The following is a 22,604-nucleotide window of genomic DNA, read 5'->3' as shown; positions in this document are numbered from 1 at the left end:
GAAGTTGGTACGAACAGCAGCGACATTAGCATTCTTAGGTTAATGCTTCTACTGTTCAAATGCATCTCTGCACTCAAAAAAATCCACACGTCAAGGCTACGTGAAAAATCACGTAGAACCTGGAAAGATTCATTTTTCAAAAATTCATCTGTCAAACGTAACAATCATCGACACACAGGTCAACATCAAATGAACTGCCTATCGTTCTTACTGTCGTTCCCTATCACCTTAACGTGAAAATCACGTACTCAGCCAGGTTCATTTTGACAGATGAATGTTGCGTTCATTATTATGTTCTTCTTGTGTCAAGATGGCGTCGATAGAAAGACAGTCGCAAGAATTGCTAAGTGAATTAAATATTGCGGGCCATTTATTGGAAATATTTAATGGTAAGAACGACAAGAAATTAAGTTGAAACTTTATAATAATATGTGTTTTACGTTTTTTGCAGAGTGTGGAGTTGATTTGACGGATTTGTTGACGATTACGGCGGATCAAATCCGCACATCCTTGGAACCCACACAAATCAAGTGGAGGTATTCGGTTCTCTACGAATTAATTTCGTCCTGGCGAACACGAAACGTAAGCCAATAATTATACTACAAATATATTATTCTTACTAATATGTTGCTTCTTTTTTATGTTTTTTACAGGAATCAAAAATCAACGATTTAGTAGTCCAGCTACAACCGGGCTACCGTTTGTGCCTTACGGGGAATGTTTTTTACGACGGAACTTCCCTTGGGTCTAACAAAACCTCAGCAGGAACGAGCACCAGCAGCGATCCGGCCAACCAAGCCTCTTCCAATAGCAGCTCGGGACCAATTGCGGCGAGTCCCGTAATAATATCATCGGCATGTGATACGACCGCTACCACTACAGTTGATCAGGTTACGTCGGTGGAAATCAGAGAGCATCAGTGTAAACGCGAAGAGCAAACCCAAGAAGTAAGCATAATCGCAGTGTGCTGGAGAAAAATAATATTTATGTTAAAATCACTCGTTGTTTCCCATCGCAGGAACCGGCTAAACAGGGATTCACCGGAGAGGCAAATATTGTCCCGTTATTTGCTGAATTCACCGATGAAGTAAAAAAATGTTTACCTATAGTAGAGGTTTTAAAGATTGACTTGTTTGATAGCTTCCCAGTATCAGTGCATAAAATTAGTGATAAGTCGTATTTTAGAGTGAAGAACAGTTTCAATGACTAATGTATGTGCAAGGTAATTCAATAAATAAATATAGATGTTTATGTATGTTGTAAGAGTTACTTTGAACGTTTATTTCAATATTTGCATTATTGCCCTTCTATGGACAATAATGTAATTATTGAGACAAGAATAAATTTGAAAATATTTAGAACAATATAATAATTTTGATAGAAATCAATCCAAAAGAATGTGATTTATATCTTAATGTTTAATACAATGCACTGGAACTCCCTTTACGTTTTATCAAGTCGCATTGTGAAATCTACTGAAAAAAAACACATAACAACCATCGGGTATCGGAATGGAATGAAGGAAGTTCATCAGTTCATGCGTTCATTCATGGTTACCTTTGATTAACGTAAGAGCTACGTGAAAAGTGCGATGGAAAAAAACCACGTATGTTTTCACGTAGCCTTGACGTGTGGATTATTTTGAGTGTGGTTCACAGTAGAACGGAGCAGTCTTCTAAGATTATCCTTCAGCTCCAAGATTCAAATAAGCATGCTTTGAATTCAGCTCAATCTAAAGCAAGACGTGACAGGTCACAGTACAAAAATGAAACCAATTGCCTGTCAAAAAAGACCACTTCTGATTGGTTGTTTTGGCAAAGGCTTACTTTCACATCGTTGAGTTGGATTTCAACAGGGCACTTTGTTGCTAGCCCGGCCGTGTTGCTAGATCATAAATTAAAGTTTCATAAAAAGTTTGAAAATTTTACATGAAGTCTATTTGTTTCGAATCCATTTATATTCCATGTTAACTTTTCCGCATGTGCTCCTACAATACTAAAATCAATTAAATATACTTAATTGAGAGCAATATAATGGAAATTGTGTCAATTTTCTCTAAAAGTATTGCCGGTTTCTAATATAAAAAATAAAGCATCTTTTATTGCACTATATGCATAAAGCGTGCAAGAAACAACCAAATTATGGGCATTGATATTTGAATTTGTTCACAAGATTTGCTTAAAATGAATACTGGTAGCACTGGCTTTTGTATCGTCAAGGATATCGGCCGAAAAACAACTGGGCAGTCTTAGTTGAGCTGAATATAAGAATACAGCACCCTCCTCGAATGAAATAGTATAAAATGTTCCTCGTGTCCAATATGAATATTCGACGTTTCTATGGGGATTGGGAAGCACCGAGCCTATGGAAAGAGAAGTGTAGTAGTAAGGAAAGCAATAAAATTATATCGGTCATCTGAAACGTCCAAGATTTGTATCAAACCACCCTACTAGTTGGCTCTACTGAAGGTCATTACCAGCCTTGGTTAAGTGTATTAAGTCAAATATTTGACCGCCACAGCACTATGATTGGTAAATTAAGTCGTGGTCTTATGGGTGTCAATTCTAAAATTCTGATACCATTTTATTCATATTCTCTGATTAAAAGCAAGTGGTCCCATCTAAATGGGAAGTCATTTCAGTACATATGTTTAGGTCAGAAGGCTGTCAGAAATTGACGATAGACTCATCCCAAACGTCCTGTCCTGTCTGACAGGAATTTTCAGTTAACATTGCCAGAAATATCAATGCTGACTCGATTCATTTTACCATCAAACAATTGATCAAGGATTGGATCCTGGGATTAGACCACCCGGCAGGATATTTGGTGGACAATTTTTTTCACGAATTTTGTTCAATGTTTCGAAAAACTTTTGATTCATTTGATATGAAAATTTTCATTTCCGCGGAATTTTACGCAATCATTTGAAATGTCGCATACCCTTAGTCGCCGATATTCGTTGACTGAGATCACGAGGGAACGCTGCTGGTGGTGATGGAGTTCGTTCCGGTTCTTGCGGTGAACGACGACGGTCTTCGCTGGATTGCTAGGTAGTAGTTATGACGCAAATATCCTGTGCTTTTTACGACGACTTTTAATACAAGGGAAGCAAATTCCAGCGTCGTCCAATAAGCTACACAACGAACTCGCCACCTATAGTTTGTAAGCAGTTCCTTTCGCGAAGAAGTGCTTGGGTTTGAAACACCCATAGGTATATTAAAACAAGCGATTAAAACCAACAATAAGTCCACTGTTGCACGATATTTCGGTAGGAAACGCTTGTAGGACGGTATCTTTGGTACTTTTTCGAAAATGGAAGAATAATTGATGCTGATGTTATAGTTTTTACGATCCAATTATTCCGGTTCGGTGTTTTATTGACGACTGACTGTTGCTCGACCAGGAACCTTACAGCCACAGCCGTCATCATTCGTCAGAGAGCGGTAGAGATGATGCAGAACTGAACGAGCACCAAGCAAGGTTATTGTACGAAAACAAGCAAACAAATTGCAAAAGGAATTTTCGTTTTTGATGCTCTGTGCAATTGTGCAGACAGGGGAATAAAATTGTATAAAATTCGCAATCAAGCTGGGATGAATGCACGGAGCGAAAAATGTCGGCAAGAATCAGTATAGCTTGATTTTGAAAAGGATGATGCTCAAAAACATGTGCATTTCAATTTGTGTATCAACAGAAAGAACTATAGTTTTATACGCCTATGAATGATGATAGCAACTTCACCACATGCTTAATCCAGGCGATAATTAGAACATACGAAAAAATTTAGATCTCCCTTAAGTTTGGATTAAGGTTTCAAATAGGTTCCAGTAAAAACTGTTATATGTACTGGCTTCAAAATCATTGCCAAATAAAAAAAACTAATCCTATTTCCAAACATTTTACCAGTATGATCGAACGAGTTTTGAAACAGTATTAAGAGAAATCCCATATTCACTTAGTTACTTTGTTATCAAGGTTTTCTTATCAGTTTTACCGATTTTCGAGATCATACATTTTTGGTGATATTCAGTAACTAACAAAATAGATCCCTTAATTTTTACAATGCAGTTTTACTTCACTAAACTAGCCAAAAGTTTATTGGAATATATAACGGCATAAATTGAATGAGATTAGTAACTTGAAAAAAGTAGAAAAAATAATCCCTTAACACCGAACTTATTTTCAAAAAGAGACCTTGAAGATTATTGAAGTCAAAATATAGATGAAAATTTCAAAAGTGTTTGTCTGCGTTATGATCTCATTTTAATATACTTACCTTCTCAGTTACACACATATTTTTTTAATACTGTTTCATAGTTTAGTAGTTGAATATAAAATTTGAACAAAAATGTTTTGAAACGTCTTTAATATCCAGACTCCACAATATTTTTAATCAATAGACATCCCCTAATCACATTCTGCTCACAATCCTCCCAACAAATCAAGCATTTCAGATGACTGATATATCGACTTTTGACGTTTTTACGACTAGTCAAACTTGATTGAGAAATTCAATTCCTTAAAACCCCACGTGTCCTAAATACCCCATTTTACGGTATAGATTTAGTATTTTTTTTATGATTTGTATTGTTAGTCCACCTTTTATGAAATGGTGAAAAAGTAGTCCTTTGAATGAATATGTTTAAATCATTAAAGGGTACTGAGGATTATGCACACGAAAAGAAAAGAAACGGCATATCTTGATACTAAATAATTCCTTTTCAGAAATTGTCAAATAATCATTTTTCTTTGATCGATGTATGCATTTCAAATGTAGCTTTAGGCTAAATTTTTTAAAATTAAACTATAATTACGACATCTGGTGGCTAGTAGAAGAACCGACAAAAAAGGGGTTTGGGAACGCACCGTGTGCAGCATAGGAAGGACCACACGATTTTCAATTTTTCTCGGAATAGGGTTTTGTTCTTCTTCGTCGTAAGCGCTACTATTCGTCGTATCAAACTTTAAATGTTCCACTACGGCGGATATTCAAACTTACCTGCAACATAGATTCATTATCCAAGTGTAATTTTGTGAAAGCTGTTATGGTTTGTACACTTGTACACCAAAAATGCAATGAAACTACTGTATTTTGGTAAATAACTTCAGTTCAATTATCCACTTTGCACTTTTTCACCGAAATTGCATGGACGAACACGATTTGGGAGAAATGCTTAGCGATCGACTGAGCCACACCACTTTCCAACACAAGTTTCTTCCCGCCCCCGTGGGTGACTTACTTCGCCGGGCACTTATTTTCACTATGGAAAACCTTCATACTTCTTCACTGAAGGATTTCATTCCAATCACACGCCGTAAAACTTCAATAAATCACCAAATTTTACAAAATTTCCTCAACCGCCGCGTATAATTAAGAATGTAAACAAAGTTCAATCCGTCGTACTGAGAAAAAAAAGCCTGTGTGCATCAATGTGTGCACGACGCTCGACGTAAAGATACGATTCCTTTGATTGTGTTGTTTTCGCTGTACTGTGAGCAAATGCCATAATTGTACGGTCAAAAGGAATTGTGTTCATATGTTCGGGCTGAATTTTGATGACGAACAATTAATTTTAGAGGAAATTAGTATATTCCATCATGCTGAAGGAATGGAGGGAGATGCCCGTAGATCTATATATTCTAGTAAAACATTTTATTATAGCGTTGATATGTTGTGTTTTAACCACTCAATACACACAGTGAGCCGTAAGTTGTGAGACGAATCTGGAAACTAATTGCGACGGAGTTGAAAACGATACGACGGATTGAGAATACGGTAAGATGCATTTTCTTTGCATTATTTCCAAAAAGAGATCAATATTTATCAAAATGTTATTGTACTTCAGCATTGTACGTTTTGAGAAAGAATTGTTTGGCATCGGTTTGTATCAGCATCATTAACTGCAATACTGGGAAAATTGCAGTTCTCACTGATCAATGCTTAAGGTGAAACTCCTTTGAATCCAATAATAACTGCATAAAAATAGTGGTACACAAAAAATATTCTCCTATTTGTTGGTAATAGTGAAATTATAATTGATTAGACGTTGTTGCCAGTAATCGCTACTTCAATTTGAGTCTTTTTCCATTCGACTAAATAAGATTGCTTGATGTCATACGTAACCATCAACATATCTGACAGCCCTGCAAGCGAGCAGCCGGCGTAAAATTAGAAAAATAAAAAAAGCGAAAAGTTTTGATCAAGTGATTGTTTTTAGCACGGTTTGGTGAGATTTTAAGTAGTTTTTATCAGAAATCAACCAGTTATTGCTCTTTAATTAAGAAGTATTGAAAGTAAACTGTGTTGGAGGTTCTACGTTTAGCGAAAGTGTTAAAATTCGGCGAAAAGTGTTCTTCGTTCGCAGGCGGATAAGTGTAAACAATTGTAGCAAAGTTAAACGTCCGTGTTGAAAATTAGCACGGTTAATTGTATTTTCACCAGCTACTAGTGTTAAAATTACAGAAATTGTAAGCTAATAGTGTTCTAATGTCTCGTTAGCAATTTGGGAGTGGATTTATTTCTTTATTTCTTTATTTGGAGTAGGGAAAAGCCCATTTGAGTAGATCAACATTAGCGTCTTTCTCAAATGGGCGCAAAACCTTCTCTTCTTTTCGTATCAACAGAATTTACATGGTTTCCAAATGATACAATTTTGGCTTACATCTATAATTACATCTAAAATACAACTAGTTATATCCTAAGCTATCTGACAAATATTAACTACTTCGACTAACTGAGGCTGCAAGTATTTGGCTATATTTTTTACGGAGGGTGTAACGAGAGAGATGGAAATCGAATTCAGACGAACAACGGTTGAAGATTCGACACATGCTAATAAACGGTTCGTTGTGTCCATAATTAGTGCGAGCACTCTGAAGAAACAGAAATGTGCAGGATCGAAGACGACGGTATGGAATATTGAAGGTAAGTTGTGATAACAACGAAGGGCAATCAATTTTTGATTGAAGAAGATCGGAGATAAACAGAGATTTGGATACATCGCGACGAACACTTAACAGCTCTAACCCTATAAGTTTACAACGGTCTTCATAACTAGGTAAATTATGGGGATTACTCCAAGGGAGATGACGCAGTCCGAAGCGCAGAAATTTATGCTGTATCGACTCGATTCGAAGAATACTATTTTGGTAATAAGGGGACCAGACAACTGAAGAGCATTCTAATATTGATCTCACTAGTGTACAGTAAAGAGACTTAAGGCACTGAATATTTTTAAAGTGTTTTGCGACACGGAAAATAAAGCCGAGTGTTCTAGAGGCTTTAGATGTTATGTAACTAATATGCTCTTTGAAAGTGAGTTTAATGTCTAGTAACACTCCTAAGTCCTTAACAACCGACTTTCTCTTAAGAGTAGTAGACCTGATTCTATAGTCGAAATGAAACGTTGACTGTTTGCGGGAAAATGAAATCACCGAACATTTACTTGCATTCAGATCCATTCGGTTAGTGTCGCACCACTCAGTGAACACATCGAGCTGATTTTGAAGAAATTGTGCATCTTTAACATCTTTGACAGCCCAGTACAACTTGAAGTCATCAGCAAATGAGAGCTTTAGGGATTTGAGTTGTAAATGAACATCGTTGAGATATACTAAAAAAATTAGAGGCCCCAAGTGACTACCTTGAGGCACTCCGGAGGTTGCTGGGAAGAAGTTAGATGTAGTGTCTCCAATTTTGACGGCCATTTCCCGACAACTCAGGTAAGATTGAAGCCAGCTGAGCAATGATCCAGAAAAACCGAGCCGATTGAATTTAGCAACAGCAATACGATGGTTAATTTTATCAAATGCAGCCGAGAAGTCCGTATAAATCGAGTCTACCTGATGACCTTTCTGCAGTGTTTGAGCGATAAACGAAGTGTAGAGAACCAAGTTGGTATTCGTTGAGCGTTTCGGCATAAAACCATGTTGATGCTCGGAGATGAAAAGTTTGCAGTTGTGGAATAAGAAATCATACACCACTTTCTCAAATAATTTTGAGATGGCACAGAGAGCGGCAATACCACGATAATTGCTTACTTCCTGCTTATTTCCTTTCTTGAAAACAGGGAAAATGTATGATTTTTTCCAATGGTTAGGGAAGGTTCCAACTTGTAACGATAGATTGAAGAGACGAGAAAGAGGTAAAGAAAGACTACTGGAGCACTTTTTCAAAATAAAAGCAGGCACACCATCAGGACCGGAGCTTGTTGAAGCTTTCAAGGAAGAGCAAACATCTGCGACTGTGTCTGCATCGATGATAGGGTGATCACCAACGGGAGCGTGAACAGGAATAGCACTAGCAGCTTTATTGATCTGGTGTTCTTGCAAAGATTCATTCGTAAACACACTAGAAAATTGATTTAAAAACAAATCACAAATGCCTTCTGTAGATGAACATTCAACATTTCCCTTGAACATGACGGTAGGAAGACCGGATTCCTTACGTTGCTCGTTGACATAATTCCAGAATCCTTTAGGATTATGTCGTAATTTCTGTTGAACTGCTCGTTGGTGTGAAAGAAATAAATTCTTATTCAAGGTTTTGTAACGAGAATTGGCAGCATGATAATTTTGTTTAGCACGGGGAGTTTTTAACTTTGAGTATTTGCGTAAGAGAGATCGTTTTAGCCTCTTTAATTGTTTTAAGCGATTGTTGCTTCATGGTGGCTGAGGTGACGATTTGCGAGATCTTTTTGGGACAAATTGATCGATTGCATATAACAAGATATTGGATAGAGTAACGGTTGAGGAATTGAGGTCAAGGTCGATGAAGTCATGCCAGTTGATATGGGAGAGGAAAGTATTCATACTACGATAATCTCCGTGTTTGAAATCGTAGTACAGCATTTCAACAGGTTCCTTGAAAGTGCTGGAAATAGCACCATTAGACTCAATTAATAACGGTGGATGGTGAACCGATGTTTTCACAAGAGGTGAAGGGGCTTCCATTAATACATAACGTACATCACCTTCGAAACTACCAAAGCATAGGTCAAGCATCCTGTCATTGTTGTTAAGTACTGTATTTAACTGTGATATACGAGCCACATTGTAACTATCTAGGAGTTTCACTGTAGATGAGCTAATCGAGGAGTGACTAGGGTCTGGATACAAATAGTTCGAGGGGCTCAGCTTCCATTTGATGGTGGGCAGATTAAAGTCACCCATAATTATCAGGCTATCATTAATTTTCATTTGAGTGGTGACCCAATATAGTGAATTAATGTGCTGATCAATTAAAGTCAAGTCCTGAGTACGGTCAGGTGGAATATACAGAACACAAATGAAAAGAGTATGACTTTCAAAACTAACAGCTACCCAAATCTGCTCCACAGCTTCAGAACTTGGAATCGATAACTGACGAGCTTTGAGATTGGCGCGCAGAGCTAACAGCACTCCTCCGCCTGATTTCTTACTACTATTGTTAAGATTACGATCCAATCGAAAAACATTGTAGGAAGTACCGAAAATCTGGCTAGATATCGTTTGATCATTTAGCCACGTTTCAGTGAACGCATATGCATCATAACTGGAGTCCGAACAAGCGAGATGGTATTCAGCGACACGAGTGTTAATCCCACCAACGTTCTGATAATAAATCAACAATTTACGATTTACACTATTGTCGAAGTTATCCTGTTGAGTTGAGATTGGGCTGCAATGAGCTGCTGTTGATTGGACATATGGGGCAATATCCCACTGTTCTGATTCACAAACGGGGATGGAAGCGGTGAAGACATTTGTTGTTGATGTCTGGTGGAGAGGGCGGCGCGGTAGCGCGGTGACGCGGTATTCTGAACGAGGAAACGTTGTCGACCTATTCCCAAGAAAGGCTTGTCGTTCGAAGTGTTTCTGGCAAAAAAAAAAGCTTGATGGAAATACCAGTAGGCCAAAAATGTGGCGTTGTGACAAAGCTTTCAATGGTTGCTGGAACACTTAATTTGAATGAAATGAATGTCAGAGGAAAATTGGCATTACGGTTATCGCGCACTAGCTTATGGCAAATAATCGAAGTAGGATCACATTTGGTTTTGCTTACAATGAACGAGATAATATTGTCTGCAGTTTCGTGTGGCTGGAACCTAGTAAGGTAGTACCATTTAAGTGGTGTTGATGGTGGAGCGACGGAAAGGACAGCAACAGGGGGAGGCATAATATCGGTGTTTAATCTATAGTTTCCAGTAATTGCAGTATTTTGAGAGCTGTTAAAAACAACATTTGATTGTTGTGGCGGTATTGTAAGGTAGTGGGCAAGTGATGCATTTTGATTATTGTCTGATTCAGATGTTGCCATGTGCGTTGGCAGAGCATGTTGGGCTGACGGGATTCTAGATGAGGTGGATTTAGTGCAGGTAAGTGAAATATTTTGAGAAATAATGTTGACTTCCAGAAATGTGTTTGTATATGTGAGGAAGCCATCTTCACAGCCATGATAGGGATTCCTTCCTATATGTCCTTAATACGATAGATACTAGCACATCACCCTAGTTGTTTTGTAGACGATCGGAGAGCACTGAAAAACATAATAAACCTTTTATATTCGAAAATGTACAGTTTCGATCGATATTTATGTACGCAAAAAAAAATTGGTGTTCAGCAACATAGGTAAAAACTTCCTAATATTTTGTAAGTGGATACATGTTTTTCGATTTTATTGATAATTACCTAATTTTGGTGTTGAAAAGTTGAATCTTGGACGTAAACAAACAAATTTATTTTTCGAGGCTGACTATGGATATTTTCCTTATAGATATTTAATAACTTTTGAGATAACTGACAACTTTTTTTGTATTAGTAACTTGAACTTTAAAATGCATTAGTTCCGAATTTTGGATATTTTTTTTTTGAAAATTTGGCTATAGTGTGATTTTTTTTTGTAATACTTAGGCTTTTGATGTTGAAAAATGTGTTAATTAATCGTTATTTTGGCCTCTTTTGGATCAAATGTTTCGATGTTGAATTAGGATTTAATATTTTTATTTAGCTTTAATCAATTTTATGTTAAGAATTGGGAAATAGCTGAAAAGCGAAGCAAGTAAAACTTTAATTCGTCTACTTAATATCTATTTATGCACAAACATTACATACATACATACAAGCCATGCGTGACAAGCATTACAAAAATTTCGAAGGACTCATACAAAATACGTGACAAGGGGGTTGAGGAGGGGGTCAAAAAAGTTGAAATTTAGCGTGACATAATTTGTGTACCTACCAACCCTTATTTGTGGCTCTGGATTATTAGTTGAGCGAATAATGCATCATATTGTATTGAGTTAGGTTAAGGAAATTGAAAGCGTTTTCTTCTCTCTTATAAGCAGGTGAACTGCCACGGCAAGTTAAATGTAATTGTTGTTAATAAAATGTGAATGAAAGCTTTTTTAAGTTTTACCAAATTTAAATTATAGTGCTGTTTTACACACAACATCAAGATATAAGAAATGATGTTTTGATGCGGACCCCTCCATTTGGTCCTTGTGTACGAAAGTGACATCGTTCGCTTTGTACCACTCCAAGACAACTTTTGAATAGTGGCACAAAGCCAAATCCTACCAAAAGATCATTGGGCCCTGGACAAAAGAAGCAGATGCTTCTGTAGACACTCCTTGAGGTAGATCTCTCCGTTTACAGCCCCGGTAGTAACGAACTCCGTTTGCCACATGAGTGGATCGCTTGCCAAGTCATGTACACACTCAATCACGATTTGCTTGTTCGGTAATGTTTTATACTGGATACGAATTGTAAATCATAAAAAATGCCGAACTTTCAGCTTTTTGATTGAAAACTTCTGAGGTTCAGTATTATTTTGTATTTTTTGCTGAACTACGGTAGCTGTCAGTCCCAGTTTTGCAACTTCACCGAACAGACCGAAAAGTCAGTAATGGTAGTTTACGGAACAAGTTGCAGAATGATGATTTTTACAGCACGAGTCGTAAATTTATCCTACGAGGCTTGCGAGTAGGATAATTACGACGAGTGCTATAAAAATCGAGTTCTGCAACGAGTTACGTACAACACTTTTTGCAATTTCGGTAGAAGACCACTATTATATCGGAATGCATTTACCATTATTTTATAATTTCTGAAAAATGTGTGTTATGATTTATTACGCAACTCAAAACAGTTGCGTAATGACTTTTCCCGCACTGCATACTTCAGTGCAGGAAAGTAGGCCGTTTCATGACAGATTGTCGTGATAAAAAAAAACAGCCTATGGACCGATGCACGAGTTCACGAATTTGACGCTTGAGCGGTGCCGAATTCCCTAGTTTCCATGGTCACATAAATAACACGGCACCGCTCAAACGTCAAATAATGAACCCATGCATCGGTCCATTACGATGAGAAATTGCAAAAAAAACAATTAGAGTAAGGTGGGGCAAAAGTTCGAGTGGGGTAAGAGTTTCTTTTTAAGATTTCTAGCTCAATTCAAAACAAATCTTATAAATGTCATGGTGGCTCAAATGCAATTCAAGTAAGAGACTTTCAATCCAAATATCATAAAAATCGATTGAGATTAAAGTTATGGCTATTTGTTGTTTTTCGACGTGAATATTGTAATTTTTGGTCAAACTTTCGTTGCGTGGAACCAATTGAAAATAAAATCTTTTTCAATATTTTATGTAAGGGCGTTTCTAGGCCTATCATAAGGTTGCTTTGTAGTGTATTAGTTTTTGCATAAATGCTAGAAAACTATTTTTGGCCCACAGTGGGGCAAAAGTTCGAATCAGCGGGGCAAAAGTTCGACCCATGTAAAAAATCACGTAAAAATTTGCAAATTTCCACTTAGTTTTGCGAAAAACTGCTATTTTTGAGTATATTACAATCAACCCGGTTTTGGGCAATTTTTTGATGAAAATTTAGTGTGTATTTTTCGTTAAACTTAAGTTTACGACTGGTGTAAAGTATGCCTGTCATAAAAGGATCGATGTTTTGTGTTTTAGCCAGCGAACTTTTGCCCCACACTAGATTCGAACTCTTGCCCCACCGGTGGGGCAAAAGTTCGAATAAGACAATCAATTTTGAAACTGTTATAACTAAAAATGGGTAAATATTTTGACACAAGTTTGTTGAGCAAAATTATAGCCAATATGTTGACGGTTCACTGTATGGTATTTGTTTTGTTTTAACTGCTATTGTTTTCCTGGAAACTTTGATAATATCACTAAGGTCGAACTTTTGCCCCACCTTACTCTACCGACTATTCAGTAGTTCATGTGTTTTACTGACTTGTCGTCAAAATCAAATCAAAACAAACTGATGCGCTTGCGGAAATGTGTCAAATGAGAATCTCTTGCTGTAGAATCATCCAGTGCCAGGAGACTCGTCTATTGCAACCAAACTTTTCCTGCACCTATTTTGCGATTTTTCGAGGTAAGTAGTTGACATTTAGTGCCAAACTCAAATACTTTAAACAACCAAAAAGGCTCAGCACGATTTTAACTGCTTACGTTGGTAAATTTGGTTGGTTTCCATACAAGAGTTAAATTCATCTGCATTATTGAGTTTGCCTCTTGTATGCAAACCAAACAAATAATAGTGATTTTGTCACACATTTTTCGATTACTTCCACTGAGATATGAACATACCGGAGGTGTTTTTTCTCAAGAAAAATGCTTAATAAGGGACATGTTCATGTCGATTGTTTTTTTATTTGAAAAAAAAAACAGAACCCGGAGGAACAAAGCGCGAACATTGGAAACTGGATAGGGTTACCATATTTGCTCTCACTGAAAAGAGTATATTTTTTTCAACTCTGTAAAAAAGTACTTAAGAGTACACTTAGCCTACCTTGAAAATTTTTAAATGCACTGCTTATTATTACACGGATAAAAATCTGATCCCCAAATCATGATTTACAAATCATGAAATTCATAAATTGGTTAAGTCATAATATCAGGATCACGAATCATGGTTCCTGGAGTTATAATCATGAATCTTCATAAGCGTAACGTCCAGTGTGAAAACGCTAAGCGGTGCACTGTGCTTCACCTCATTCGTATCGGTCACTCTTAATTCAAGATTACGAAGTGGTTGAGTGGTAGGGTACGTGGCTATCATTCGGAAGGTTGTTGGCTCAAATCTCAGTGCATGCTATTTTTTTCATTTTTTTTTGTATTTTGTCCATCATAAACGGATGCGCGACTCAGCATTTTTGGCATTTGAATCATGATTCCAAGCAATTAGCAACAAAAACTAACGCGAGTGTTGCGTTACGGCAATCTGACTCATGATATCATTAGTCCAAATCAGAATGTATTTTCATAAGATGAAAACACGCTGGAATCATGATATCATGAGTCATAATCTTGTTTTTGGATTCTGATTTCTACCCGTGTAATTTCGACATTTTCTTGCAAATAAAAAAATGTTTGATTCTTAAGGCCCAAACGCAATGATAGCGGAACGGCGACGGAAAGCGGAACCGGTTCGCCAGCATATAACACGCTGTCCTGACTGAGCTGTCAACGAACGAAAGTGAACAAAGTCTGAGTCGACAAACATGCTATAGTTCATACTACACTTCAAACTGAAACATTTCATTCCCACATCTTTGTTAATAAAAAAATTCATCGCCAAAACCACGTTCTATAAAAAGTGCTTGATAAAAAATGTTGCTTCAATAAAATTATATTGTTCGAAACAAAGTGATTTTGAATTTTGACTGACTTTTTTTTAATTGAAAATAATTAATAGGTTGATTGTGTGCCAGTTTTTGTCAAAAATCGGTAAATTATCTGTATTATCCGGGGAAAAAGGTTGATATGGTTCTTCAACATCGATTTGACGATTCAGTAATAACTGAAAAAGAGTACACTTGAGCCCGTTTAACAAAAATGAATAGTACACAATTTTTTAAGGCAAAAAAGAGTACTTGAATTCTAAAAAGAGTACGTCTGGTAACCCTAAAACTAGAAAGCCAGTAAAAACGCTCTACAATTTTACTGACTTAGTCAGTAATTTCCATCAATCATAACATACCTATATTGGTTTAATGTTTTGTTGTTGGTAATCGTTAAAATTACCGGAAAATCCGTAGTTCCAAAACCCAGTAAAATTTTACTGGGGTCGGTAATCTGAACTGGCTGTGTAGGGTAAGTGATCCATTAGTTGTGGGTAATACTATAGTTGCGGAAGGGCTATTGATACTGATTCCATTGAATCAACCACAGAACCGACTCTGCCAAAGGACGTATTCTGGACAAACATTTCAAAAGGGCACATCGACATTGGTAAACATTGGCTTTGCAAGACACTGTTGAGCCCAATTCAACTCGATCGCTGATTCTCTTGATTCGCTCACCATTCTTTCTGATAGTGATGTTAGTTTGCGTGGGCGGGCTAAAGAGGGCTCAACAGCCACGTTTCTAAAAAAAGGCTCGAGACCTCTTGGGCTCTTTGTCCAGAATTAGTTGAAAAAAAAAATCATTGAAATTGTTTCAAAATTGATAAAATACCACCAAAACCGCTTGAATTTTTCTCACCTGTACCAATAGTTGAGGTAAAGTGAGAACCGCAACGAAGGGAATGAAATATTAATAATGGAGGTATTTTTTTCCACTGACATGCCATTGGTTACTGAGATAAAATCATTTTTTTTTTCAATAAGTAAATAGTCGTTGTTTTCCATTCTAACAATAATATTTACATTCATTGCTCTTCTTGAATTATGAGTGATTGGATGAAGTTTCTTTCACTATGGACCGATGCACGAGTTCACTATTTGACTTTTGAGCGGTGCCGTGTTATTTACGTGACCATGGCAACAAGTGAATTCGGCACCGCTCAAACGTCAAATTAGTGAACCCGTGCATTGATCCATAGACCAATATACGGGTTCACTATTTGACGTTTTAACGGTGCCGTGGTATTTATGTGACCATGGAAACAAGTGAATTCGGCACCGCTCAAACATCAAATTAGTGAACTCGTGCATCAATCCATTGGCACATTTAGCCTATTTCTTGACATACTTCTGCTTCCTTACTTCTTCCGGAACATCAAACTTGTGCTGGAAGACGAAGAACAGCAGCCCGGAAGCCATTATCATGATGAGACAATGCGGCTTCGTCAGCATCTGGATTCTGGATGTATAGTTTCCGACATTGAAGTCTTCTGCAATTTGTGTGCACCCAAGTAACATTAATAGCTGGATAACAGCTTATACAGCTAAAATGCTTTCTACTTTCTATACAGTTAATTTGAACTGAATAAACTGTTACTGATCTAGCAATGTCACCTGGACAGTCTATCCCGGTCCTTGACTCTCTGAACGGAGATCTTTGGCAGGAAACTTTTCGGTCACATCCTGCCTTACCGAAGCGTTAGAATTTTGCTTCAACGGGTTAACAACACGCTTGTGATCCTGATAATTAAAAGAGCATCCATTCGGACCGCCTTTCTCATCCCGTTCGATGCTCAGAATTTCGTAATAGTCCATTTACGAGACGTTTTTGAACAGCTGATCGCTCATTTTATGAATGAAAATTTGACAGAAGGCGGTGTCGTAACGTGTGAAAGTAACATCAATATCATCAGTGTCGCCGTTTCGTAAAATGGACTATACCGTTTAGTCACACGACTGACAGTTAGACTGCTGGTTTCCGAGTTGTTTTCTGATTTCCCGATGAGAGTTAAGGATTTTCCAAATGCTCCAAATGGTTTTGATCGAACAACCACAAGAAAAAAAATATAAACAGTAAGTTTAACCGTCGTTCGTTTTATTGGACTAATTATCAATTCTTTACAGTCTCACGGGGAAGGCTACTGGTTCGGTCAAACTACATTCTCTATGACTCTCATCAATCCCCCAGAGATTTACAACATCCGGGGCTTTCCATTCCAGAGCTGCGAAAATTTCAACAAAAATACCATTTTTTTTACTAATCCTGTACTTTTTATATATTAATGTTTGAAATAATAAAATAAATGTTATGCTTTTTGTATATTTTTTCTGATTTTCTAAATATAATAATAAATTAATTTCCAAAAATATTATTTACATCTACTCACTTTCGCAAATTCCAGATTAAACGAATTGAGTAAGTGTTACTCCAATATTGACATTTAACAATGTTACTCTAAAGTGACTCTCACTTTTGAGCAGTTCCAATTTGTTTCGAATTCTACTCACTTTTGAGTAGATATGAACGTGTATCCAAGTTTCTTCGGTTTTTTGAAAAACTGACATATGATAATGCACTCTAAACTACTTCGATCCAAATTTTCAAGACAAATTACCCAATGGGTAGTTTAAAGTTTTTTTTTCAGTGATGACGTTTGATTTGGGACACCCTTTAATGGGACATTTAAAAATTACATAATATCCAGAATGCCTTCTATGCCCACCTATATCTAATAAATATAAACTACTTCAACGGCATCAACCAGAAAAAGTAGACATTGAATGCTTTCCTCAATAATTCATCGCCAATCAATATCATCTATTCTGAACAGCGTTGCGCTCCTCAGCATGCATTCAATCAAGTAAAATATATCATTCAGTTAAAAATAAAAACATCCTCACAACCCCAATTGCATTACACTTTCTCACACCATTTCCCCCTCTTGTACAAAATTCGTCGCTTTCAGCCGCTGACGCCCTTCTCTTCCTTCTATCCGTCCCAGGCTCAAGTAGGTGCCGCTCCCTGGAACAAAAGGCCATTATAAATAACAATCATTTAAAACTGTTTTCACTTCTGTAAATGTGATTTTAAACTGCTGCTTTCACCCGTCGTTATCAATAGAGAAACTACTGCCACCAAGCGAAGCGGCGCAACCTCCAAGCCTGAAAATGAAAACATTAAAATCTATCACACTATAGTTGAGCTGGAAACTCCCGAGCAATGGTGGATATCACATTAATAATATGTTTCATAATAGCTGTTAACATTTTGAAATTTTGTTGTCAGTGGTACCCTAATGATAACAAAATTTGTTATCTACATATCCACTAAACTTCCTTACCCATTTACATTATGAAATATTTACAAGATCTTAGATTTTGGTCGTACTTATTATCTTTCAAAAGTTTTCCCGTTTGTTTTTTAACGGCTTTTGCCCATATTATTTTAATGCAAATTCTGTGATTCACATATAGTTACAAACTTAAACATAATGAAATCAGTATAATTTTGATATCCGTTAAACAATGTTGACTGTAAATTCTGCTATTATAACGAACTCAGTTATCAATTGGTGAAAACCAAAAAAAACAAGATTTCTGTTCATTTTGTTATTGATTCCTGCTGGAGTAGTGTCCCTTTTCGACGTGCAACAGGATCGCACAAAAGAACTCTCTGCCGTAGTCGTCGTCATCGTTTTCGACGTATTTTCCAGGCAGGGGATTATTTATTGGCAACGCGTTCCATCCGAAGCTTTTCTGTCGTTGTTGGCGCTGGGTCGAAGAGATAATAAATAAAAATTAATAGAAATCTAAAATTTGTTTAATTTCAGTCGTGTTTTGCAGTAAAAATGCTTCGCCTTCGGTACGCATAACGATAATAAACGACGTCTATCGAAACGCATTCACTGACTTGGAGGGGTCCAGGAGTGAACCGTGGCCTCTTGCAGAACAAGCGACATTTATCATCATTCTGGTGCTACGAAGCGGCAATATATAGGCAAATCTAGGCTCGCAAATGAATAGAAATCGAATATAACTTTTTCATGAAAAGATGCTGCTTTGGTGTTATTTACGGTTATGGCCGAAGCTGTGTCATTAGGAAGGACTCCCATCCCATGCTGGAGAGTGGTGATTTGTTTGATAGGTGATTAATGGTACCGTCAAACGGGGTAACTTGCAACAGGGGTGAAACTTGCAACACTTCGACATGTAAGCGAATTAACGTTTTGTTCAGCATTGAGTTTAATTTTTAAAATTTATTCCGCCATTTATTGACCTCAGGTATACTACAGAAGATTTTGGAAAGGGTTTGGGTATTGTTTGTTTTTTGCTTGGTTTGCTGGAGGTGAAAATCATATTAAACATTGAATTGCATGAAATTTATGCTGAAAATCGTTCCTCGTACCACAAAACCGGTTTAAATTTGTAATTCGAGGCATTTGCTAACAGTTACAGTACTTAGTAGTGTACTAATTGACAATATAAAAGTTTTGATAATTTGATGCTTAAACACTATAAAAATTCAAAAACCTTTTTGACTACCCTTATGGGGTAACTTGCAACAGCTATTTTGATCTCAATTGTTCGATATTTTTTTGCCGTTTATCATCGAAAACACATAAAACGGCAAAATTGAACATAAATTTGTTCAGTAACTTTAAAGTTTTTGTACCGCAATTAATTAAATACACGTTTGGTACTAAATATTGAAAAATTTACATGAATCGCATTATTATTAGATTTAGATTTATTTTCATGAAAATAATGAAAAAAAATTAAAAATCTGTGCAAAAACTAACTTGCAGATCAGCCATTGGGGACTTTCTGCATGAAGTATGCTAAAAGTTGTTTTAGAACACCAATAGAGACCATTTTAAAATATACATATCAATATGTGATACGTCGCTTTGATTTGAATTTGTATAAACAATAAGTTATGCGAAGCATATCCTAAATTACAATTGTATTTGTAGAAAAGTTACATCAAATCGTTTTAATGGTCTTCCAATTATTGTCAAGACTTATAATATGCTAGAATATCCCCGTGTGGACACCCTATGCAATACTAATGAAGATTTCAATCAAATTGGTTTAATACTCATAATTCAATCAATAATAATTAGTTTTGTAAGAGTACAGTAGCCGTTTCTAAATATCGTCATACTTTTATTGCAGAAAATTATTATATGATCATAATAACACGATATAGGTTAAGTTTTCAATAGTGTACTTCAGGTAGCACTGTGTGTTGCATGTTACCCCACATCAGGGGTAGCATGAAAAATGTATATTTTTCGTCTCTCCTGATCCAAGAAAACCAAATACTGATAAAATTTATACCACGTGGTATTCTTCACGTGGCGATTAGGATACTAGATTGTTTTTGTCTCATCGGAATCCTCAAATTTTTCATCCATATAGCTTTGAAGTTGAAAATTGTTGCAAGTTACCCCGTTTGACGGTAATATCAATGACTTAATATAAGTCGCATGCATAGGGACTAACATGTTCACGAACATGTAAGCAAATTTAAACTGTAATATTTGGTACAGAATTCATTCCAGATCAACTTTCTTTGAAATCCATAGTAAAATAGACAATAGGGTTCTAACATTTTTAATGAAATCTTGTTTTATTTAATAAGACGAAAGAGCATGTTCTTGCAACCACTTTAGAAATTTTTCCTGTTCAAATAACAATTATATCATATTTAAAATTTAATTTTAAAAATAGATTCAAATTTCAACCTTGACACTTTTGATCATGTTTGACATTCACTGAGTTGGCAAAAACGCCGCAGGGACTCATCTTTTTATAGCACGGGGGTTGTTCCTAATCGACATTTCGGAAAGAAAACGGAAAACAAAATACACCCAAAATTTTAGTTTAAACCAAAGGGTGAAAGATTATCTCAAAAATCAGAATAACATGTTTTTGGCCGTAAATCAACGGAAATCATTCAATAATTGAGTAAACATGTGTTTCTGGCCTAAACTTAATTGTTTGGTACAAAAATTAGGACAGGGATTTAGGACCCTATTCACATATTTTCTTAATTAAAATTTATCGCGTTTGTGGCCACCCGACGAGTGGAGGTTTTAACAACTACCGAAAATTTAGGCATTATATATGCTTTACTATTGGATGAAATGGAGAGATTGAAGTGAAATTTGCAGAAAAATAACACACCTTCTCGGTGGGAATCTAGCTCATGACGCCCAACTTACTAGACAGGCGTGTTACCAACCACACCCAAAGGCTGACAAATTAACTTAGAAGACAACCTGAATTATGTTTCAACTCAATTACGTGTGGTGGGCGATGTGTGCAAATTTTGAGCGTCAGATATTGATATTCTACACCTCAGGACTTATTAAAAAACAACCTTAGAAGCCGGGGGATGCGAAATGAAAATCAACAAGCAGTCAGGCTGCTGTCAAACAAAACTTTTCGTAAAAATGATCCGAGTATGCCTAGGAATGTTCGGTCATGATTTCGTCACGCTAAACAATGTTATGCAATTTATATAACACAAAGACTGTCAACTGTTAAAGAAATGATGTGCTTGGTTCAAATTATGCTGAAGTCAATTTTTCTCAACTATGTTTCTTTTTAGTACAAGGCCAGAAACTTTTTGATGAAGTCTGTTTATTGGGAAAATCGTCAGCATTGAATTGTTGATACTTTGAGTGAAGTATTTTAAGAGTGCACTTTGGATGTGGTTTCCTGCGAGATGGGGCTCTGCACAAAAATCAATCCCTCTTTTTTACTCTTCCATGAAATTAGTAAACAACAAGGCCAGTAAACGTCAAAATCCCACACAAAATCAAAACAGTGCAGAGCCCCATAAGCAAACAAACAACGGTTAGCACTCGCGGAAAAGATTGTGTTCAATTTGAATAATTTAAATATTCTAGTTCGCACTTCCTAGCTTAGAAGGTACGTTTTTCAATAGAGATACAATAAAACTATTAGACGCTGCCACCCACTTTATGTCCATCGTAATGTTTTGTCTGATCGTTTCAAGTGAAATTTTGTAGATATTAAGTTCATATTATGTCTCAGTAAGAGATTTATCAACTTAATCGCATTTGAAATCAGCTAAATCCCATTTTGATTCAGGTTGTGCGGTAAAATCCGTAGTTTTTTTTTCTTTTTTTCAGTTTACTGTTTTTTGTTAAATTTAAAGTTTTTTTTTCTGAAATACCACCCGAATTTTACTCGAACGGGTGATGGCTGGGTGACAAAACGTTGAATTTCAAAATGTCGAATGAATCGTACGCTACTTTGAAATCAACAAACGCAAACCAGTTTGGTATTCACCGGTGAAAGGCTCCTCATGCGGTCTCAGTCTGTTATGATGCGTGACAGTATTTTCTACGCAAAAATTTGCTGGGTAGTCTCTCTGTAATTGGCACTTTCCGGTATATGCCCTTTTTTAGGATTGGGCGTCATCCAACCAAGAGGTAGGTACTTCTCCATCCTCCCACCTTCAGAAGTACTCGGTGGATCAATTGGTAAAGCTGCTCACTTCTGTGCTTTAGAAGCTCAACCGGGATCTGGTCCTTTCCAACAGCCACACAATTCTGCAGCTCGCTCACAGCCTTTTCAACCACTCCTATAATCGATGGGTCTACGGCTTGACCGTGTTGATCAATTTTTTTTTTCGGTCAGCAAATTCCCTTCTCGATCATTGCACATAGCGAGCACGAGTACGGTACCGTCAAGCTACCATTCACCGTGCATTTAAGAAAAATTTGCACTTCAAAAAATCATATAATTTTTCCAAATAATTTGGAGCGTACTAGAATACCACTACGTAGCGTGCTATTATATAATAATTCAGGGAAAAATCTAAAACTAGTGATGCGTAACAAAAAGTTACTCAAAAATTATGTTTGAAAATGTCATGTTAAAGTTGCCTCGTACCGTTCTATGTCACCATTTACCGTGCACCTAGTGCACCATTCACCGT

The 22,604-nt window shown here is 36.6% G+C and overlaps 1 long non-coding RNA gene across 1 annotated transcript; it reads left to right on the top strand.

The window, feature by feature from the left end:
- Nucleotides 1-332: 332 nt before the first annotated feature.
- Nucleotides 333-1,323, top strand: LOC110674574. The gene is made up of 3 exons (XR_002498997.1): nt 333-389; nt 452-947; nt 1,019-1,323. It is a non-coding gene; the product is annotated as an uncharacterized LOC110674574 (long non-coding RNA).
- Nucleotides 1,324-22,604: the final 21,281 nt, after the last annotated feature.

The sequence above is a fragment of the Aedes aegypti genome, chromosome 1 (genome assembly GCF_002204515.2).
Source record: "Aedes aegypti strain LVP_AGWG chromosome 1, AaegL5.0 Primary Assembly, whole genome shotgun sequence".
Classification (NCBI taxonomy): Eukaryota; Metazoa; Arthropoda; class Insecta; order Diptera; family Culicidae; genus Aedes; species Aedes aegypti.
The sequence above is the reverse complement of the archived record's forward strand: the minus strand, read 5'-3'. Positions and strand labels throughout refer to the sequence as shown.